At 41.1% G+C, this 23,328-nt stretch overlaps 1 protein-coding gene and 1 pseudogene across 3 annotated transcripts in view; both read left to right on the top strand.

Moving 5' to 3' along the window:
• Positions 1-23,328, top strand: part of KCNAB1 (potassium voltage-gated channel subfamily A regulatory beta subunit 1) — a gene marked incomplete at its 5' end in the record, with an annotated part of 420,311 nt that overhangs the window by 2,710 nt on the left and 394,273 nt on the right. The window lies entirely within an intron of this gene.
• LOC309806403 (lupus La protein homolog) lies at positions 1,619-3,105 on the top strand (annotated as a pseudogene). The gene has a single exon. The product of its transcript is annotated as a lupus La protein homolog (transcript).

Below are 23,328 nucleotides of genomic sequence, written 5' to 3'. Positions count from 1 at the left end.
GTATTATTAAATGATTGGAAGAAATTGTTAGAGAAGGGTCCAGTAGTTTTGGTATATTTAAGAAATAAAATTACAGGAATCAGGGCAGGCAATGCACATTAGTCTGGTGGTAAGTGGTTCTGACTCCCTTTCTGGGACTGTGTTTGCATATAGTACTATATATGAAACAATCTAATATAATTTGCTTCATATTGACTGACCATTTTGCATAGTTGTCTGATGACCCAGTGATGCTGATGTATTTTATATGATGGCTCATTCCTCTGCATAGCGAGGGAGGGTAGTACAGGGGCCAGAGTCCTGGAGTTGGAGGCAGAGGGCTAGCTTTTACTTCCTGTGTAACTGTGGATGTGAATTTTAAAAAATTTATTTGTTGTTTTTATTTTTTATTTATTTTTTATAAATTTATTTATTTTATTTATTTATTATTTTTGGCTGCGTTGGGTCTTCATTGCTGCACACGGGCTTTCTCTAGTTGCAGTGAGCGGGGGCTACTCTTCGTTGCGGTGCGCGGGCTTCTTATTGCAGTGGCTTCTCTTGTTGCTGAGCCCGGGCTCTAGGCGCATGGGCTCAGTAGTTGTGGCTCACAGGCTCTAAAGTGCAGGCTCAGTAGTTGTGGTGTACGGGCTTAGTTGCTCCGCAGCATGTGGGATCTTCCCAGACCAGGGCTCGAACCCGTGTCCCCTGCATTGGCAGGCGGATTCTTAACCACTGCACTACAAGGGAAGCCCTGTTGTTCTTAAATAACGTTTTTTTTTTTTTTTTCATTTTACAGAAGTAACATCTGAACTTGGTAGGAAGTTTTAAAAACAGAAACATAAAAAAGAAAGGGTAATCACTGGTAATATTTTGGTGTGCTTTCACCTAGCCTTTTGAATTGGAATCATACTATATATTTTCACTTAATAGTATGACAGCCTATTTTGTTATCTTAAAAACCACTTACAATTTTCTAAGGACTATATATTATGGCTATATTATTGCTTAGCCATTCTTATTTTACTATTTATCATTATCATAAATAATATTATAATAAACATCTTTATATCAGACTTTAAAAAATCATATCTCTGGTTATTTTCTTAGGCTCTATTTCTAGAATTGGAATTAATGGGAAATATTACATATATAATATTACCTATACATATATAAACTTGTATATATTTATTTTTAATGCAATTGCTTTCTGAAAATATTTTTGCAGTGTACATTCCCTCTGGTAATATTCTAGAGTGCTTATCTCATTGTTTTTTCTATACTAGATAGTGTTTATATGGGATCTATAGGTTGAGTTTTATAGTTTAACAATTTGTTGGGTAGGTTAATTAAATTTCCTGAGTTTCAGTTTCTTCAACTGCAAAAGAGGACTAATAGCATTACAAAGGACTGTTGTAAAAATTAAATGAGATAATGTAGAAATGATTTGAAAAATAATGTATTTTGCTTTCAAACTCTTTGAAGTAAGGGTCAAGATGAGTCCCTATGTTGTGTATGGTGTATTTAAGGCTTATGAAGATAATTAAGGGTGACTCAACATATCTAGCAAAAATTTACACTTCACCTAGCACCTGACTGCCAAGGATCCTATTGTGCTCAATTAAATTTATGAGAGAGGCACGTTGGGCAAGCCGGCGGCGCTAGGGATAGGAGACGTTGCTGTCGCTGTTAGTGACCCTGTGGCGCATCTCTGTGGGACCGGGAACTTAAAGATAGCCAGAATGGCAGAAAATGGTGATAATGAAAAAATCGCTGCTCTGGAGGCCAAAATCTGTCATCAAATCGAGTATTATTTTGGTGACTTCAATTTGCCATGTGACAAATTTTTAAAGGAACAGATCAAACTGGATGAAGGCTGGTACCTTTGGAGATAATGATAAAATTTAATAGGTTAAACCGTCTAACAACAGACTTTAATGTAATAGTAGAAGCATTGAGCAAATCAAAGGCAGAACTTATGGAAATAAGTGAAGATAAAACTAAAATTAGAAGATCTCCAAGCAAACCCCTCCCTGAAGTGACTGATGAGTATAAAAATGATATAAAAAACAGATCTGTTTATATTAAAGGCTTCCCAGTTGATGCAACCCTTGATGACATAAAAGAATGGTTGCAAGATAAAGGTCAGGTACTAAATATTCAGATGAGAAGAACATTGCACAAAGCATTTAAGGGATCAATATTTGCTGTATTTGATACCATTGAATCTGCTAAGAAGTTTGTTGAGACCCCTAGCCAGAAGTACAAAGACACAGACCTGATAATACTTTTCAAGGAAGATTACTTTGCAAAAAAAAATGAAGAAAGAAAGCAAAATAAAATCGAAGCTAAATTACAAGCTAAACAAGAGCAAGAAGAAAAACAAAAGTTAGCAGAAAATGCTGAAATGAAATCTCTAGAAGAAAAGATTGGCTGCTTGCTGAAATTCTCGGGGGACTTAGATGATCAGACGTGTAGAGAAGATTTGCATATCCTTTTCTCAAATCATGGTGAAATAAAATGGATAGACTTTGTCAGAGGAGCCAAAGAGGGAATAATTCTGTTTAAAGAAAAAGCTAAGGAAGCACTGGATAAAGCAAACGATGCAAATAATGGTAACCTACAATTAAGGAACAAAGAGGTCACCTGGGAAGTACTAGAAGGAGATGTGGAAAAAGAAGCATTGAAAAAAATAATAGAAGATCAACAAGAATCCCTAAACAAATGGAAGTCAAAAGGTCGCAGATTTAGAGGAAAAGGAAAGGGAAATAAAGCTGCCCAGATTGGGTCTGCTAAAGGAAAAGTACAGTTTCAGGGCAAGAAAACTAAATTTGATAGTGATGATGAACATGATGAAAATGGTAAAAAGAGTAAGAGAAGTAAAGCAGTAAAAAGAGCAAGGGAAGAAACAGACCAAGAAGAACCTTCATCAAAACAACAGAAAACAGAAAATGGTGCCGGAGACCAGTAATTTAGTAAACATTTTTTATTCATTTTAATTAGATTTTAAGCTGCTTTTGTCTTTGGAGGCTTTTAAAAAGAAAACCGAATTAGGTCCACTTCAATGTCTACCTGTAAGAAAGGAAAATTTTTTTGTTGTTTAACTTGTCTTTTTTTGTTGTTGTTATTGTTACCAAAATGAGTATTTTTTTTTCTTTTTTTTTTTCTTTTTGCGGTATGCGGGCCTCTCACTGTTGTGGCCTCTCCCGTTGCGGAGCACAGGCTCTGGATGCGCAGGCCCAGCGGCCATGGCTCACGGGCCCAGCCGCTCCGCGGCATATGGGATCCTCCCAGACCGGGGCACGAACCCATATCCCCTGCATCGGCAGGCGGACTCTCAACCACTGCGCCACCAGGGAGGCCCCAAAATGAGTATTTTTTATGTATAATTCTGTTTGTGTTCTTTCAGATTATTCAAATATCAAAAGAAACATTCTTCCACTGAATTGCCTTTGTAATATGAGAATGTATTAGTACAAAGTAATAAAATGTATACTGCATAAAAAAAAATTTATGAGAGACCACTGTGTGTTCTTACAGAGGCTTTTTAGGAATTCATATGATCACCACTCTCCTGGAGAAAAGTGACTTAGGGATAGAATAGAAAGAGCTTTTACATACTATCAGAATTAACATTCCAAACCAGAACTGACTGAACCTATTTATTTGAACTGACTGGACATTTAGTAGGACAAGGCAACATATGAATGAATGTTGAGCTATAGCATTTCAATAGTGATTTCTACCATCTTAATAAATGTTTATTAGCTGGAGAGTAGTTACACTGAGTAGTTATATTTCTAATATTTCCTCTCTGCTGTCAAAGCTCCCTGACTTCTTAGAAGTCATTAACTTCTGTGTGCTTCCAGAGGATCAGACGTGGTCCTATGGGAAGACAGGCAGTTCTCCCAGGTGAGTTTTGGTGGACTCAGTTCCTGCCAGCAGGGCAGCAGGTGGTCCATGAGCATAGCAACCTCTGGCTTGGGTTTATGCAGGAAGATCTGGCTGTTGAGAATCAAACCTGTGGTCAGGGAATGAACACTGAAGAGCTGTTGATTGAACATCCTCTCTGTACAAAGACCTGTAGGTGACACAAAGGTGAATTAATTAAGATTTCTGCCCTCAAGTTAGGTGCAGCTTAGGGGAGATGAGACATGTATGTAAATAAGAAGTGCTACATAAAAGAATCATAACAAAGCTTGGAGGAAGGAGTGAGTGCTCCCAGCTGCAATGATTAGATCTGGAACCGCAAGATGCACAGGACTTGAGCAAGAGGAGATGGGGGCCTGGGAAGGCAACCCATGTGGGGAAGAGTGTGAGCAAAGGCACAGACGTCTGAAAGTATGGAGTGGGAATGGAGAGCTGCTTCTATTCACGAGGCTCCTGCAAGCATCCTGGAAGGGTTCTTAGAGGCTGGAGCTGGGAGTGTGGCCAGGAGAATGAGAAGAGAGGAGACCATTTCAGAGACTTGGGAGTTGGGCAGAGACCAGGTGTAAAGGAGAGGTGGAGCATGGAGGCTACTCTCAAGAAGATACAGTGGAGGTGGGGAGAGAGGATGATAGTTGAAGTCTGAAGCAGGGTCGGGGAGAAGTATGCAGGAGAAAGCAGATGTGTAGAAGTTTGTGAGCAGATTGGAGGAATCCAGGGGATAGAGAAAGTATGTAATGCAAGCAGTGAAGCAAAGTCCCTAAAGAGGAAGAAAATGGATTTAAGGGCACCAAATGCAGGTGCTGACTTTGGCAAAGGGAAGTGTCGGTGGAACCCGGTGATGAAGAACACACTTCTGTAGTCCTGTAGTCTGCAGGCTGCACCCCAGTGGCACCACCTACCAGATGGAAGCTCTGGGCCTGACAGAGGCAGCTGACTTGGGGATTAAGGTCATAGATCCTGGAGCCAGGTTGTTGGGTTCAAGCCCTGCCTCTGGCACATAGTAAGTGTATTATTATACAAAGGTTCTAAGCATAATCCCTGCCCTTGTTATTATCATAAAACTATTATTGGATCTACCAAAATTAGGGATGCCTCCACTTTCTTCAGTCAACTGACTCTACTCTGGTTCTGTAAATGGGTATAAGAATACCTAACTCAGGGCTTCCCTGGTGGCGCAGAGGTTGAGAGTCCGCCTGCCAATGCAGGGGACACGGGTTCGTGCCCAAGTCCGGGAAGACCCCACATGCCACGGAGCGGCTAGGCCTGTGAGCCATGGCTGCTGAGCCTGCACGTCTGGAGCCTGTGCTCCTCAACGGGAGAGGCCACAACAGTGAGAGGCCTGCGTACCACAAAAAAAAACAAAAACAAAAAAAACCCCAAAAAGAATACCTAGCTCAGAAGACTAGTTTTAAATGATGTTTAAAACTAGACATGTTTTAAATGATGTAAAACATGTGCTGTAGATTGGACACGTGATCAATTTTGGTCCCCTTGTCACTTCCTCTTCCTCCTCCTCTATCGACCTAGAACATAGTGAACAGCACCAGTAAAATGATGTCAGGAACTAGACAAAGATGTCTCAAAGAAAGAAAATTACAGGCCAATATCACTGATGAACATAGATGCAAAAATCCTCAACAAAGTACTAGCAAACGGAATCCAACAGCACATTAAAAGGATCATACACCATGATCAAGTGGGGTTTATTCCAGGAATGCAAGGATTTTTCAACATATGCAAATCAATCAACGTGATACACCATATAAACAAACTGAAGGAGAAAAACCATATGATCATCTCAATAGATGCAGAGAAAGCTTTTTACAAAATTCAACACCCGTTTATGACAAAAACCCTCCAGAAAGTAGGCATAGAGGGAACTTTCCTCAATATATTAAAGGCCATATATGAAAAACCCACAGCCAACATCATCCTCAATGGTGAAAAACTGAAACCATTTCCACTAAGATCAGGAACAAGATAAGGTTGCCCACTCTCACCATTATTATTCAACATAGTTTTCGAAGTTTTAGCCACAGCAATCAGAGAAGAAAAAGAAATAAAAGGAATCCCAATTGGAAAAGAAGAAGTAAAACTGTCACTGCAGATGACATGATACTATATATAGAGAATCCTAAAGATGCTACCAGTAAACTACTAGAGCTAATCAATGAATTTGGTAAAGTAGCAGGATACAAAATTAATGCACAGAAATCTCTTGTATTCCTATGCACTAATGATGAAAAATCTGAAAATGAAATTAAGAAAACACTCCCATTTACCATTGCAACAAAAAGAATAAAATATCTAGGAATAAACCTACCTAAGGAGACAAAAGACCTTTTGTATGCAGAAAATTATAAGACACTGCTGAAAGAAATTAAAGATGATACAAATAGATGGAGAGACATGCCATGTTCTTGGATTGGAAGAATCAACATTGTGAAAATGACTCTACTACACAAAGCAATCTACAGATTCAATGCAATCCCTATCAAACTACCACTGGCATTTTTCACAGAACTAGAACAAAAAATTTCACAATTTGTATGGAAACACAAAAGACCCCGAATAGCCAAAGCAATCTTGAGAAAGAAAAACAGACCTGGAGAAATCAGGCTCCCCGACTTCAGACTATACTACAAAGCTACAGTAATCAAGACAGTATGGTACTGGCACAAAAACAGAAATATAGATCAATAGAACAAGATAGAAAGCCCAGAGATAAACCCACACACATATGGTCACCTTATCTTTGATAAAGGAGGCAAGTATATACAGTGGAGAAAAGACAGCCTCTTCAATAAGTGGTGCTGGGAAAACTGGACAGCTATATGTAAAGGAATGAAATTAGAACACTCCCTAACACCATACACCAAAAATAAACTCAAAATGGATTAAAGACCTAAATGTAAGGCCAGACACCATCAAACTCTTAAAGGAAAACATAGGCAGAACACTCTTTGACATAAATCACAGCAAGATCCTTTTTGACCCACCTCCTAGAGAAATGGAAATAAAAATAAACAAATGGGACCTAATGAAGCTTAAAAGCTTTTGCACAGCAAAGGAAACCATAAAGAAGATGAAAAGACAACCCTCAGAATGGGAGGAAATATTTGCAAATGAAGCAACTGACAAAGGATTAATCTCCAAAACATACAAGCAGCTCAATATCAAAAAACAAACAACCCAGTCCAAAAATGGGCAGAAGACCTAAATAGACATTTCTTCAAAGAAGATGTACAGATTGCCAACAAACACATGAAAGAATGCTCAACATTAATCATTAGAGAAATGCAAGTCAAAACTACAATGAGATATCATCTCACACTGGTCAGAATGGCCATCAGCAAGAAATCTACAAACAATAAATGCTGGAGAGGGTGTGGAGAAAAGGGAACCCTCTTGCAGTGTTGGTGGGATTGTAAATTGATACAGCCACTATGGAGAAGAGTATGGATGTTCCTGAAAAAACTAAAAATAGAACTACCATAGGACCCAGAATTCCCATTACTGGGCATATACCCTGAGGAAACCATAATTCAAAAAGAGTCATGTTACCAAAATGTTCATTGCAGCTCTATTTACAATAGCCAGGACATGGAAGCAATCTATGTGTCCATCGACAGATGAATGGATAAAGAAGATGTGGCACATATATACAATGGAATATTACTCAGCCATAAGAAGGAACGAAACTGAGTTATTTGTAGTGAGGTGGATGGACCTAGAGTCTGTCATACAGAGTGAAGTAAGTCAGAAAAGGAAAAACAAATACTGTATACTAACACATATATATGGAATCTACAAAAAACAAAAACAAAAAAAAAGAAAAAGAAAATGGTCAGAAGAACCTAGGGGCAAGACGGGAATAAAGATGCAGACCTACTAGAGAATGGACTTGAGGATATGGGGAGGGGGGGAAGGGTAACCTGGGACAAAGTGAGAGAGTGGCATGGACATATATACACTACCAAACGTAAAATAAATAGCTAGTGGGAAGCAGCTGCATAGCACAGGGAGATCAGCTTGGTGCTTTGTGACCACCTAGAGGGGTGGGATAGGGAGGGTGGGAGGGAGGGAGATGCAAGAGGGAAGAGATATGGGGATATATGTATATGTATAATTGATTCACTCTGTTATAAAGCAGAAACGGATACACCATTATAAAGCAATTATACTCTAATAAAGATGTTAAAAAAATGATATCAGGGATGACAGAGTGATGGAAATAGGCTACAATGGAATAACTCTAAATTTTTAAACCAATATTTTTTTCTTAGAAAACACTCTTGATTAGATATTTTCTTATTAAAGAGAAAGCTCTTCTTTTCTTAAAAAGATGATATATATTTCTTAGAGCAGGCACACTTTCTTTAAGTCTCTAACTCTTGGAATATCTGTATGAGAAATTACATAGAAGTATCTTTGCAGAGATATTAGAATATGAGGACATTGTTGGGTAGTTTACTGTGATTTTAGACATATGCTAGAAAGATTGCTTCCTAGCTCGTTGTCCTGTTGTTTTGAATGTTAGTGTAAATCTTAGTCTGCTGAACGATTGGATGAGGAATGAGAGGGTGAATCTGAATAGGACAGGGATTAGGTAGCCAGGGGAAGTTCCTAGCATCCCAGCAGCAGCCTCTGGGGAGATGTGGGTACTTAATGGTGACGATGATGTCCTGTGACTTAAGGACCATAAGGCTGTACTTGCCGTGTGCAGCTGTACCCCCAGGGTGGTGGGTCAGAAGCAGACAAACCTGGGCAGGCACACCCACCCTCACCGTAGAGACTTGCTTCAGTCTGCATCTCTGTGATTGCTATTTGGGTTGTCTGGAGAAAATTGAGCCAGTTTCTCACTGTTACATTCCTATGTTGGGCCATGTTTCTGTGTGTCCAGTTCCTTCAGAAGGATTGCGGACACCTTGAAGGCACTATGTCTTGGTCCTCTGACTTGCTGTCAGGGTTCTCTCCTAACTGGATGTTAGTGGATTATATAGAGCACAGCAGCTCCAGTTCCTCTTCCCCTGGTATCCTCTGCCTTTCCAGAGGCCAGGCTCGTGCAATGGCAGGAGCATTGGTTGAGGGGTTTGGAGACATGATTTGAATCCCATTTTGCTCTGTGACCATAGTTAGGTTTTAAAAGTTCTCCAGAACCACTGCCCCCTCTGTAAAATAGAAGACTAGGCAAGATGATCTCTTGGGCTCTTTCCAGCTCTGAGAATACATGGTATAATGATACCATAATCCAGAGCGAAGGAGCAGAGTTTGATTTTCTGCTCACTGACCTTTACAGGGACTGTGCAGTTGTGTTAACTCTGAAAGAAAAAGGAAATGAGTTGATGCTTCGTTCTGAAGTCCTAAGAGCAGTAGAAAATTCTCTTTGATATTTAGAGTATATCATTTTAGTAGTTGGTTGATCATTGCCAGATATGTTTGATTTTTGAGAAAATAAATTCTTTAATAAATTCTTTAATAGAAGGAGAGTCACACAAACACCTTCAATTTGTAATGTCCCTGCTTATGAAATGTTTTCACCTTCATTATCTCGTGTGCCTTCTCGCAGCATAAATCACATGTTTTTATCTCCTACTTTCTGATGGGAGAACATGCCTCATGAATGTGGCCTGTCTGATCGTCCAGGCCTAGACCTTGGGTCTCCTGGTACCTCAGCCAGGGCTCTTTACTTGCTTTCAGTGTTTCCAAAACTATGGCACACTAGTTGTACCTGAGATGATATTGGGGGACATGTGGACATTAAATCTCTCAGTGGTTTTATATTTGTTTTCATGAGCATTAGGAAAAAATGTATAACTTACACCTTAAACTTATGAATTCATGGTTATCGTGGCAGGGGACAAAGCTAAGTTTTAAAGTAAGTGAGTCAGTTTAAAGGAAAATATTCAGTAAATATGAGTAGAGGTGGAACTCAGATCTGACAAAATCCTGAAGATGGTTCACAAAAGACTATTTAGTTCATCTCCTTCACATTTATCAAGCACCTATAGAACGTCATGCCATCTGCCCAGGGCTTCTTACATTCATTCCATTTAATCCATACAACAGACCCATGGACTTGTTACAACCCACATCCTCACTGATGAAGAACATGGCTCTACTTATTCACTTTCTGTCTATTGCTGATTAATTTTTTCTTCTTTTCCCATCAAGAGACTAAAAGATTCCCTGGACTGCCTCTCTGTGAATAGGCTCAAGTATATTCCAGGTTACCTCTTTGAGCCACTGCTATTTTACTCCATGTCCAAGGTCAGCCTTTCTAGTTCTGTCTCTATATATTGAATATTCTTCTCCTGGGGTGGGGTAACATCATGCTGTGATTTTAAAATTTAGCTTTAGTTATTTAGCTTTGTTTTATTTTATACAGCTTAGGTATATTTTATATAGCTTGGTTTATTAATTTTTTACATTCACCCTTCAGCTTGTTGTGTACTTCTGGTGTTAGTCAACGAGAGACATTGTACATCTTGCTTTCTATATAAGCCTCCGGGGCTATGTAACCTGGGGGCAGTTCAGCATGAGCTCTGATGTCAGGCCAGCCCAGTTCTGAACTCTGATTCCACTATGCACTACTCACCACTATCTATGTGACCTTGGACCTCAGTCTCCTTACTTGTAAAATGGGAATAACAATATTAGACATTCATAGAGTTGGGAGGATTAAATGAGATATCTATCAAAGTTTTAGCATGGTGCTGAGTGCATAGAAAGGACCCTTCAGCAAATGCTATTATCACTGTTCCCCTTTGGAGTGCCATCAGCCTTCATCTGTTACTTTACTTCCACAGTCTTTCTTTCTCTGGATTCCTTCCATGTGCTCCCTAAGCCTGGGAAAATTCCTGGACTCTAAGAGAAAGGTCTTGACATGCTGCTTCCCTCCTTGCTTCACTTAGAACCCCGTTCTTCTAAGATTTACATTTATGCCCTCATTTAAAATCCTTTCTGATTAGCAAGGACCAAATGTCTGTCTGACATGTCCTCTCTCCATGTGGAGAGGATCAGTCCATTGTCTTTGGAATAGAGAGGCCTGGGTTTAAAGTATGGCTCTGTTGCTGGTTAGCTGTGTGGATTTCAGCAAATCGTGTAACATCTCTGAGCCTCAGTTTGTTCATCTCTATGGCGGAAATAGAAACATCTGCATTCTCTATCTTCTAGGATTTTAAAGGTGAGGTCCAATAGTATGTGTGAAAATCCTTGGTATGCTATAAACCATTATCTATACATAAATAATCTATAGATCTATATCTATAGAAACCATAACCACTATATGTTTGCTACTTTATTATTTTTATTGTCTTCTGCCCTGAGACGTTGGCTCTGATTCAGTCTAGAACATGACTTGAGAGCATGGTTACCCCTAATCTGCTTCTCTAGTAAACACAAGGGTAGATACAGCCACACTTCTCTCCCAGACCCTGGGCAGGGTTTCTTGGGTACACTGCAGAGACCATAACACCTGCCTTCCTTTCCTAATATCAGCAACTGCTTGCTGAATACCTATTATAGACCCAGCCCTTTCCTTATATTATTCAATTTAATCCTTTCTAATAATCCATGGTGTGGCTATTTTTTTTATCATCTCCACTTTATGGGAGGAAACTGAAACTTAGAAAAGATCCTTCCCATGGTCAGATTCAAGTAAGCAATAGAAATAGCACTTGAACCTGGATAGTGGGCTGCAGATGTTACCTCTTAACCCCACAGAATATTTCCTCCCCAAGTTTGGGTTAATTGTGGATGGCTACTGAGATGTTACTTTAGTAGTTTTACCTTCCACTTTCCATCACAGTACAAGGTTCCTTACTGGAACACAGTAAGGAATCACAGCTTCCCTCTTCCTGCTTAAGGTCCTTGCCTTTGCCCTGTGAAGGGCTGGGAGATGTCAGGCAGCAGCTCAGATGGGGAGGAAGTCACTCAGGTGGAGAGCAAAGCTCTGTGCAATAGAGTGGACTATGGATTTCAATATTTCTTCAGGCTTCTGTCCATCAAAAGAGCTATGTAAGAACAGAGGCCCTGGAGCCCCCCAAGCGGCATCCTCTATTAGATGAATTTAACTCAATTTCAGATCTTAGGTTTGAGTCAGACTTTGGCCATCTCCCCTCACACAAGCTCTAAGAGGATGCAAAGGTTACACAGCAACAGCTGCCCTGGACTTTCCAACTTTAGATTATGATTGTCACTAAATGGCATGTGCTAACGTTCTGCCAGAGATTTTCACTGTTGTATTTTGTGCTTTTGCTTTGCGGAGGAGGAAGCCGCATAGCTCTGAGGAGCACTTGCTCCCACTTCTCTGGAAAGGACAGTTGAAACAATGTTTCCTTTCCCCAACAGCCTTTCTAGTGACCAGATATATCATCAGGTGTCAGTCTTACAGTTTTGGAGGAAAATCTCCATTCCAAGGCAAGACAAATTGGGAGTTTTTTGTGCATTGGCACACACATTGCAACCTAATCACAAACAAAGACTTGCCAAATATTTCTTCAGTCATCAGGAAATTAAACTGGGCTCCAGACCAGATATTTGGTTCTGGTTTCCAATCCAGAAAGAGCTTATTAAGGTTAGGCTGTGGGTAAATGCCCTTTACAAAATAGTAGTCCATTGATTTTTTAATTAAAGGTAACCCTAGCTGCTAAATCCTGAAACCTCATTGACCTGATATAAGAAAGTTTATTTCCTACTCATGTAAGTCCAATCAAGGGTAGGAAGTTCCAGTTAGGTGGGATCCAGGCTGATGCAAATTCTATCATCTTCAGCTTTTGTTTTCTAAGCTGGCTGGTGGCTGAGTATTGACATTGATCCAGCAGACAGGAGAAGAATATGGAGGATCATACGGAAGATCACTGTAAGTGGCAGCTGTGGATAGAAGTCACATTGGCTGGAATCCAGTCACATGACCACACTGAACTGCAAGGGAGGCTGGGAATTGTAGTGCAAATGTGTGACTAGGAAGAGAGGCAAACAGGCATGGTGAACAGCTGGCTGGTCTCTGCCACAGAACCATGGTCAGAGCAGAGTGAAGGAGGTGTTGAGGTAGAGTCTGGCTGCTTCCTGTAACAGGGAGGGGCCAAGGCACTCCTTTCCCTTCAACGTTATTCCTCTCATTCGAGGCCTGACCCCCCTGACCTGGCCTTTGCCACATGGTGGGTAAACCTCTTTTGGCTTCTCTACTTGGAACTCAATTTCCTGTTTCACTGAGAAGATTGAGAAGATCGATGGCCTCTCAGAAGCCTGCAGATGGTGATTTGACATCAGCTTGGCAGGCATTTGGAACACAGCCTTGCTAATGTCAATCCATGGGTGCTCAGCTCCCATTTTGAACCTCTCAGAGTTTTTTTAAATTGCCCTAAGAATCACATATGGCTGAACGAGCCAGGAGCCTTCCTGCAGTTTCTGTTTTATTCCTACTGCAGGCAGTTGTGAGGTGGAGTTGCCACAGTGCAGCAGGTCACCCCTTCCCATGGTAACAGCCACAGGCTCTGGCTGACGGCTCATGAGGCAGGAACAGGCACATGGAAACAAAGACCAGAGAACCTTGTTTAGAGCCAAGAGAGCTCACTGATTCAGTCTGTTATTTCAGAACTGGACAGGTATGTGTCTTTAAGAGGAGTATCTACGATAGTATGTTCATTCAAACAATGTAATCATTACATATGTTTTTCTATAATGCACTTGCAGGATTCTTGAAGACAGATAAGCCAGTTGCTCTGTTCCCAGCAGCAGGGTGCACCATGGTTTTGAATATAATATTATTAGTAAAACTGCATATCATTTATGATGTTCTGGCATTCCTTCTCTGTTTCGCTATTCTCACACAAGATACATGCACATTTTTGTGTGGAAGGGTGAGGAATTTGAGGAAAAATTCAAGAGCCATTTTTTAATTACAAATTTGAAATAGTTCACTTAAAAAAAATCAAAGCCCAAAGTGCATTTTGTAGCTTAATCTTAATATTTAATTTGATTATAGCAGTGAACATTAGGCATGAAACAAGCTGCCCAAAAGGACTGTTGAATTATTTAATTACCTATGGGACTGAGGAGGTGATAGTCAGCATAAACAATTCCACAAGTGGGATGCATTAGAAAGATCAGCTCTTTCTGTCTCCAAGCTTAGTAAATTGTATTATGTGACTATCCAAACAGCAATTGCTTGTTGAACAAACTATTAAATGCTTAAGTCTGTTTACAATATTTTAGGTTCCAGATGGTCATTTATCTAAAAGAAATGGCAAAAAAATATTAAGTGTAAATGTGTTTTAAATGTATTTTCAGTTGAATGAATTTCCAATGAAGTCAATATTCAGAATTCAAGGACACTCTTTCCATGTATACAATATTGAAAGAATTTCTAACAATCAAACTAGAAAATTGAACAGAAATGCATTCAAGAGGTTTGATCATCTGTTATGTTCATTTCTGGGAATATGGTGATACATGAGGCAGGCGTCTTGCCCTGAATAATCTCAGAGTCTTCTCAGGGAAGACAAGTCTACAATAACATTTGTATCGGTGTCATGTTTGAAGTGTGAATGAAGCGCTATGGAAATAAAGATAAGGAAATAATTAGTTCTACCAGGAGGCGGGGAGACAGGGAATAGAAATGTCAGGGAAAAATACACACAAAATGCACCATTTCGACTTTTATAAGAATATGCAGGAATTTGTGTGCATGTGAACCAGCAAAGAGGCAGGTAGGAAAGGGGCAGCAGAAAGAAGTGTGTAGTCTGTAGCTCAAAAACAAAGTTGACTCTTTCCTGGGCTAGGAATCAGCTAAGCCACTAAGTTACTAGTAACAGGGAGAAAGTTGGTGAGAATGGTCAAGATAATATTCCTAAATGCAGAAAATAATTCACTGTTAGGCCTCGTTCATTTGACATTGTCAGAGAGAAAATTTTCAGTCAAGCGATTTTCCCCAGTACCTGAAGCTTTCTAATTTAACTGTCAAGAATTTATTTTAACTTTTTAAACCTGAATAAGCAACTTGACACCTCTAGTTTATCTCAATAAATGTCAACTATTGTGCTATGTTAAAGTGTCTTCAGGGACTATTAAGGTCTATAGAATTATGTGCCTTGAAAATTAGAGGCCTTGTTTTGCTATTTTATTTTTAAATGTTGGCTTCTGTATTTTTCCCCCTCCGTGACTTTTTCTGTATCCTTACCTTGCTGTAAATTTTCCTGGCGCCTGTCAGGATGCCTACCTCTAATAGCCCTTTTCATCTAATTTGCTATCTTTGCTGAGGAATGGGAAATAAGAAAATCTGTCTTACTTGAATTATGATCAAGAAGGAGTGGGTTTATGAATTGAGGTACTCTCCCAGGAGGTTTGAAATGTGGGCTTTGTGATATCTTATTTGTTCATTTGTAGATTCTTGGCAATGTTATATCTAATAAGGTTGCTAAAAAGGTGACCTCTAAAAAAATTCAGTTGTGTTTTTTAACATCTTTATTGGAGTATAATTGCTTTACAATGGTGTGTTAGTTTCTGCTTTAAAACAGAGTGAATCAGCTATACATATACATATATCCCCATGTCCCCTCCCTCTGTGTCTCCCTCCCACCCTCCCTATCCCACCCTCTAGGTGGTCACAAAGCACTGAGCTGATCTCCCTGTGCTATGCAGCTGCTTCCCACTAGCTATCTGTTTTACATTTGGCAGTGTATATATGTCCATGCCACTCTCTCACTTCGTCCCAACTTACCTTTCCCCCTCCCCGCATCCTCAAGTCCATTCTCTATGTCTGCATCTTTATTCCTGTCCTGCTCCTAGGTTCTTCAGAACCTTTTTGTTTCTTTTTGGATTCCATATATATGTGTGAGGATATGGTATTTGTTTTTCTCTTTCTGACATACTTCACTCTGTATGACAGACTCTAGGTCTATCCACCTCACTACAAATAACTCAATTTCGTTTCTTTTTATGGCTGAGTAATATTCCATTGTATATATGTGCCACATCTTCTTTGTCCATTCATCTGTCGATGGACACTTAGGTTGCTTCCATGTCCTGGCTATTGTAAATAGAGTTGCAATGAACATAGTGGTACATGACTCTTTTTGAATTATGGTTTTCTCAGGGTATATGCCCAGTAGTGGGATTGCTGAGTCCTATGGTAGTTCTACTTTTGGTTTTTAAAGGAACTTCCATACTGTTCCCATAGTGGCTGTAACAAGTTACATTCCCACCAACACTGCAAGAGGGTTCCCTTTTCTCCACACCCTCACCAGCATTTATTGTTTATAGATTTTTTGATGATGTCTCTTCTGACTGGAGTAAGGTGATACCTCATGGTAGTTTTGATTTGCATTTCTCTAATGATTAGTGATGTTAAGCATCCTTTCATGTGTTTGTTGGCAATCTGTATATCTTCTGTATATCTGTTCATTGGTGAAAGTGGGATGTTAAAATCCCCTACTATGATTGTGTTACTGTCAGTTTCCCCTTTTATGGCTGTTAGCATTTGCCTTATGTAATGAGGTGCTCCTATGTTGGGTGCATAAACATTAACAATTGTTATATCTACCTCTTGGATTGATCCCTTGATCATTATGTAGTGTCCTTCTTTGTCTCTTGTAATAGTCTTTATTTTAAAGTCTATTTTGTCTGTAATGAGAATTGCTACTCCAGCTTTCTTTTGATTTCCATTTGCATGCATATCTTTTTTCATACCCTCACTTTCAGTCTGTATGTGTCCCTAGGTCTGAAGTGGGTCTCTTGTAGACAGCATGTATACGGGTCTTGTTTTTGTATCCATTCAGCCAGTCTGTGTCTTTTGGTGGGAGCATTTAATCCATTTATGTTTAAAGTAGTGATCGATATGTTTGTTCCTATTACCATTTTCCTAATTGTTTTGGGTTTGTTATTGTAGGTCTTTTCCTTCTCTTGTGTTTCCTGCCTAGAGAAGTTCCTTTAGAATTTGTTGTAAAGCTGGTTTGATGGTGCTGAATTCTCTTAGCTTTTGCTTGTTTGTAAAGGTTTTAATTTCTCCGGCAAATCTGAATGAGATCCTTGCTGGGTAGAGTAATCTTGGTTCTAGGTTTTTCCCTTTCATCATTTTAAATATGTCCTGCCACTCCCTTCTGGCTTTTGGAGTTTCTGCTGAAAGATCAGCTGTTAACCTTATGGGGATTCCCTTGTATGTTTTTTGTTGTTTTTCCCTTGCTGCTTTTAATTTTTTTTTTTTGTATTTAATTTTTGATAGTTTGTTTAGTATGTGTCTTGGTGTGTTTCTCCTTGGATTTATCCTGTATGGGACTCTCTGTGCTTCCTGGACTTGATTGACTGTTTCTTTTCCCATATTAGGGAAGCTTTCAACTATAATCTCTTCAAATATTTCTCAGTCCCTTTCTTTTTCTCTTCTTTTTCTGGGACCTCTATAATTCAAATGTTGGTGCATTTAATGTTGTCCCAGAGGTCTCTGAGACTGTCCTCAATTCTTTTCATTCTTTTTTCTTTATTCTGCTCTGCAGTAGTTATTTCCACTATTTTTTTTCCAGGTCACTTATCTGTTCTTCTGCCTCAGTTATTCTGCTATTGATTCCTTCTAGAGAATTTTTAATTTCATTTATTGTGTTGTTCATCACTGTTTGTTAGCTCTTTAGTTCTTCTAGTTCCTTGTTAAATGTTTCATGTATTTTCTCCATTCTATTTCCAAGATTTTGGATTATGTTTATTATCATTACTCTGAATTCTTTTTCAGGTAGACTGCCTATTTCCTTGTCATTGTTTGGTCTCGTGGGTTTTTACCTTGCTCCTTCATCTGCTGTGTGTTTCTCTGTCTTCTCATTTTGCTTAACTTACTGTGTTTGGGGTTTCCTTTTCATAGGCTGCAGGTTCGTAGTTCCCTTTGTTTTTGGTGTCTGCCCCCAGTGGCTAAGGTTGGTTCAGTGGGTTGTGTAGGCTTCCTGGTGGAGTGGACTGGGGCCTGTGTTCTGGTGGATAAGGCTGAATCTTGTCTTTCTGGTGGGCAGGACTGCATCTGGTGGTGTGTTTTGGGGTGTCTGTGACCTTATTATGATTTTAGGCAGCCTCTCTGCTAATGGGTGGGGTTGTGTTCCTGTCTTGCTAGTTGTTTGGCATGGGGTGTCCAGCACTGTAGCTTGCTGGTTTTTGAGTGGAGGTGGGTCTTAGCGTTGTGATGGAGATCTCTGGGAGAGCTTTTGCTGTTTGGTATTACGTGGAGCCGGGAGGCCTCTGGTGGACCAATGCCCTGAACTCGGCTCTCTCACCTCAGAGGCACAGGCCTGACACCTGGCTGGAGCACCAAGACTGTGTCAGCCACACGGCTCAGAAGAAAAGGGAGAAAAAAAGAAAGAAATAAAGGAAGAAAAATAAAATAAAATAAAATAAAGTTGTTAAAATAAAAAATTATTAAAATTTTTAAAAATGCAAACAAGAAAGAAGAGAGCAACCAAACCAAAGAAAAAATCCACCAATGATATCAAGTGCTAAAAATTATACTAAAAAAAACAAAAACAAAAATGGGACAGACAGAACCCTAAGACAAATGGTAAAAGCAAAACTAGAGAGACAAAAATCACACAAAGACACATACACATGCACACTCACAAAAAGAGAAAAAAGAAAAAATATATATATATCTATATAAAAAAAAGGAAGAGAGCAACCAAATCAATAAACAAATCTACCAATGATAATAAACTCTAAATACTAAACTAAGATAAACATAAAACCAGAAACAAATTAGATGCAGAAAGCAAACCCCAAGTGTACAGTTGCTCCCAAAGTCCACTGCCTCAGTTTTGGGATGATTCGTTGTCTATTTAGGTATTCCACAGATGCAGGGTTCATCTAGTTGACTGTGGAGATTTAGTCCGCTGCTCCTGAGGCTGCTGGGAGAGATTTCCCTTTCTCTTCTTTGTTCGCACAGCTCCCAGGGTTCAGCTTTGGGTTTGGCCCCATGTCTGTGTGTAGGTCACTTGAGGGTGGCTGTTCTTCACCGAGACAGGACGGGGTTAAAGGAGCAGCTGATTCGGGGGCTCAGGCTCACTCAGGTGGGGGGAGGGAGGGGTACTGAGTGCAGGGGGAGCCTGCAGCAGCAGAGACCGGCATGACGTTGCACCAGCCTGAGGGGCGCCGTGTGTCCTCCCGGGGAAGTTGTCCCTAGATCACGGGACCCTGGCAGTGGCAGGCTGCACAGGCTCCCGGGAGGGGAGGTGTGGGTAGTGACCTGTGCTTGCACACAGGCTTCTTGGTGGCTGCAGCAGCAGCCTTAGCGTTTCATGCCCATCTCTGCGGTCCGCGCTGATAGCCGCGGCTCGCGCCCATCTCTGGAGCTCCTTTAAGCAGCGCTCTTAATCCCCTCTCCTCGCGCACCAGGAAACAAAGAGGCAAGAAAAAGTCTCTTGCCTCTTCGGCAGCTCCAGACTTTTTCCTGGACTCCCTCCCAGCTAGCCGTGGTGCACTAACCCCTTCAGGCTGTGTTCACGCCGCCAACCCCAGTCCTCTCCCTACATCCAACCGAAGCCCGAGCCTCAGCTCCCAGCCCCCTCCCACCCCGGCGGGTGAGCAGTCAAGCCTCTCGGGCTGGTGAGTGCTGGTCAGCACCGATCCTCTGTGCGGGAATCTCTCCGCTTTGCCCTCCGTACCCCTGTTGCTGCACTCTCCTCTGTGGCTCTGAAGCTTCCCCCCTGCCCACCCCCGTCTCCGCCCGCGAAGGGGCTTCTAGTGTGTGGAAACCTTTCCTCCTTCACAGCTCCCTCCCACTGGTGCAGGTCCCGTCCCTATTCTTTTGTCTCTGTTTTTTTTTTTTTTTTTTTTTTTTGCCCTACCCACGTACGTGGGGAGTTTCTTGCCTTTTGGGAGGTCTGAGGTCTTCTGCCAGCATTCAGTAGGTGTACTGTAGGAGTTGTTCCACATGTAGATGTATTTCTGATGTATTTGTGGGGAGGAAGGTGATCTCCACCTCTTACTCCTCCACCATCTTGCAGGTCTCCTCAGTTGTGATTTTATTTGAATCAGCATTGGAATCTTTGGGAAAATGCCAAAAGCTGTACGTGCCTCCAGTTGAAGTTTATCTTGGAATAACCCTTAAAGACTTTAGAAAAGCAAACCATGTAGATGCAATTTTTCACAATGTTGATGGGACACTTGTGCTCTTAATTGTATAAATTTCCCCAGCTGAAAAGAACATTCTATCATAAATAAAGTAAGCAAAGTGAAGCTATTCATTTGTCTTCCACGGCAGAAGGACAGGGTGGGTTTTTCAGCAGGTTGTTTTTCAACAGAATTGCCTTGGCACTTCAGTCAGTGATGAAACATTTACTATTATGATGCAGTGAAATGACATTTCAAGAGGCAAGGTAGTACATGTGGGGCTTCAAAATACATAAACCAATTTAGCATAGTTAACTCTGAGGAGGTAATATTGTTTTCCCCATTTTTCTGAGGAAGAAACAGAAAACTCAGAGAGCACTCACATCACACAGTAGTACATTGTTGGGCAAGGCTTTAAACTCCTGTCCGTCTGGCTTCTAAAGCTCCTGGAAACTTGTACTTTATTCCAGTCCTTACAATAACTGACTTTTAATGTTGCCAATTTACCTGCATGTTTCTTTCCTCATTGGTAAAACAAGAGAATTGAACCAGCTGATTTCTAAGATTTCTTACAGTTTCAGTAGAATCATAGATTTTTTAGATTAATCTTAAGTGCCCAGAAGAAGATGATGAAGAGGTAGATTGGTTCAGACAGAATGGTCCCAATAAGACCTCTCAGCAGTGTGTCGTATCACAGCACTGAAACTATACATTTTTAGGCCTTGGTTTGTTGCTGAGGTTTACCTATAGGCCTCCCAGCCTTGTCTCGGACAAGTTCTAGACCCTGAAAGAATAATGTGCAGAAGACGATGGATGGGCCTGTTGGCAGAGCAGGAGCAGTAACCGCAGAGGTGAGGGATTCTCTGCCGCTTTCAAATCTGCTTTCTGAGTAGATGCTTAAGGAGGGATGGAGGGATTTCTCGCCAGATGAGGAACAAATCAACTTTATCCAGATAATCTTTCACGTCTCTTTAGGAAGGAGAAAGTGAAGAGGGTAGAGGCCGTAGACCCATATTTAAAGCCATCCTGTCCATTTTGCAGTCATGTAACCCATAGCATTGAAATCTCCTGAAAATTGTTGCTTGCTCAGTCTGTCCACATCGGATGCATACAGCCAGGCCTGCTGTTCACTGCAACACCAGGGCATCATCCACACAGGCTGCAGTGTCGATGGGCAACCCCTGGAGCTGTGCAATGCAGCAGGTGCTATAACAACAGCCACCATTCATTCTGTGCCAGCTATTCAAATACCATATTCCCTTTAATCTTTGCAACAGCCTGTGTTGTAATATGGTGAGGTGTATTTTCCAGAGGAAGAAATGGCACTCAGAAAGTGCCCATGGTCAATCCACTACTGTGCTGTAGGGGTAGGAATCTAACCCAAGTCTTCCTTCTTTCACAGTCCATGCTCTTTCTACCATACTCTGCCCCAAATCTGTGGAAATTCTCCAAGCCAGGCCAAAGCAGACTGGGATAAGGGGGGAACGTGCTCTTAGTATTTTGGAAGCATTGCTTCAGTGATGATTCGACAGCATGTGACCACAGCACTATCCTGACCTCAAACCTTCTGTGGCTCAACATTACTTAAAAAGAGAGTGTGAAGCCCATATAATAGGACTAAGGCCTCACCTCCCACCTTGCTTCCTCCTCACCTACCTCTTCTCCAAGGCACTCTGTGTCCCCAGTGGCCATCTCTCAAGGCATTTCTGGCCACAGAGTGTACTTTTGCACATTGCGGCCCCATTGGCCACTTCCTTTGCATTAGCCTTAGAACAAAGTCCACGTTTTGCCATCTTTTGGGACACTTGCAGAAAGAGCAAGAGAGTCACACCCAAAGTAGTGAAGGGAGACTTGCTCCAAATGCCAAAATTCAAAGATGCTTTCTGGTTGTAGATGTGGGTCAGTGTGGGATAAATGAAGGTGCAGTGAAATACCAAGGGTCAGCCCTGCCCACAAGCCCTTTAGTCAAGGAAGAGACCCGAAGACCTCGTAGCCCTTAAGTATGCTTCTGTTTTTCCTAAGACAAGGCTACAATGTATATATCTATGCATATGTTAGCAATATGACAATTACACCTTGGGGAAGGGTTGTTTTTATGTTGTAGTGCAATAGTGTATAATATACACTGCGGGGATAAGGAGAAGAGATAAAGCGGGCTGAGACTGAGGTGGAGGAGCTGTCTTTGGGAGCTGAGGCTGCCTTAACAGGGGTTCTCCATTACTCCCATGCTGTAACCCCATGCACTGAATGTATGTCCCCTCCCCAGTCCTGCTGGGACTGTTTTATTCTATTCCTGAATACATTTTGGCCTAAAAGGAGGTGAGAGGGATTGTCTAGAAAAGGTCCAATCAATGATAAACAGACTTTCAAGATTAGCCTTCTTGCTTGATTGCAAACCTCTGAAAGAACTCCCTCCACCCTTCCAACCCCTTCCCTTTCCTGCTGCTGTCACTGACGCTGGGTTTCCATGTCTCCTCACTGCTTGCCGGTATTGTAGCTCATAGTGCACTGCTCTGTAGCCTTTACTGGTCTCCCTCCTCCCCTCTACTGTGAGCTTCTCGCAGTAAAGAGCAAAGGTAATGTTTTCTTCATTGTGTGGTGTTCATACGACCCACACATCTTTAACTGTGCTCTCACCACATACAACTAGACATGCAGGGAGCTCTGGCAAAGGTGAAGAGAAGATGGTAATGACAAGAAGAGAAACTTCTCTGATGGTTCTCAGCGGGATTGGAGGCAGACGATTCAGTCAGGTGACTGCTTTCTGTCACAGCATCACCTGCAGAGCAAAAGGACGTAGTTCCCATAAGTAATCGGAGTGGGAAGGCAGGGTCGGATCTGTGGTCTGGTGTCTCTTGTCTCAATTCATTTGGACAGAACCAGCAGTCCTTTACCCCAGCCATGGAAACACAGTCCCATTCCCCTGGCCTCACTAGCTCCTGCCTCGGTTTTCAACTGTAGTCCAAGACAATTTTTAGATGACTGTACCCTGTCCATAAATCTAGGATACGGTGTTTAATAAGTCACCTCTTTAGCCAACAAAAGTTTAAAATTAGGCTATAAATACAATTGGTATATTCCAGGAATAATAGCATCAATCTCATGGGCCTGGTATCTTAGAGAACTAGCTAATAATTCATTGAGTCAACACAGGAAGGGTCTTCATCTCTGCAGAATGTTTAGCCCAAGTAATTTTTAAGACTCACAGGACATCAGATCTAGAAGAATCTTAGAGATTACTTAAGTCTGAGCCCATAAAAAAACTAAGGGGACAGAGAGGTCAAGACCTGCCCAAGGTCACACAGTTATTTATGAATGCTGAGCAGGTGTGGATAAAGCCTGTTC

Source organism: Mesoplodon mirus, assembly GCF_964341445.2.
Source record: "Mesoplodon mirus genome assembly, chromosome: 6".
Classification (NCBI taxonomy): Eukaryota; Metazoa; Chordata; class Mammalia; order Artiodactyla; family Ziphiidae; genus Mesoplodon; species Mesoplodon mirus.
The sequence above is the reverse complement of the archived record's forward strand: the minus strand, read 5'-3'. Positions and strand labels throughout refer to the sequence as shown.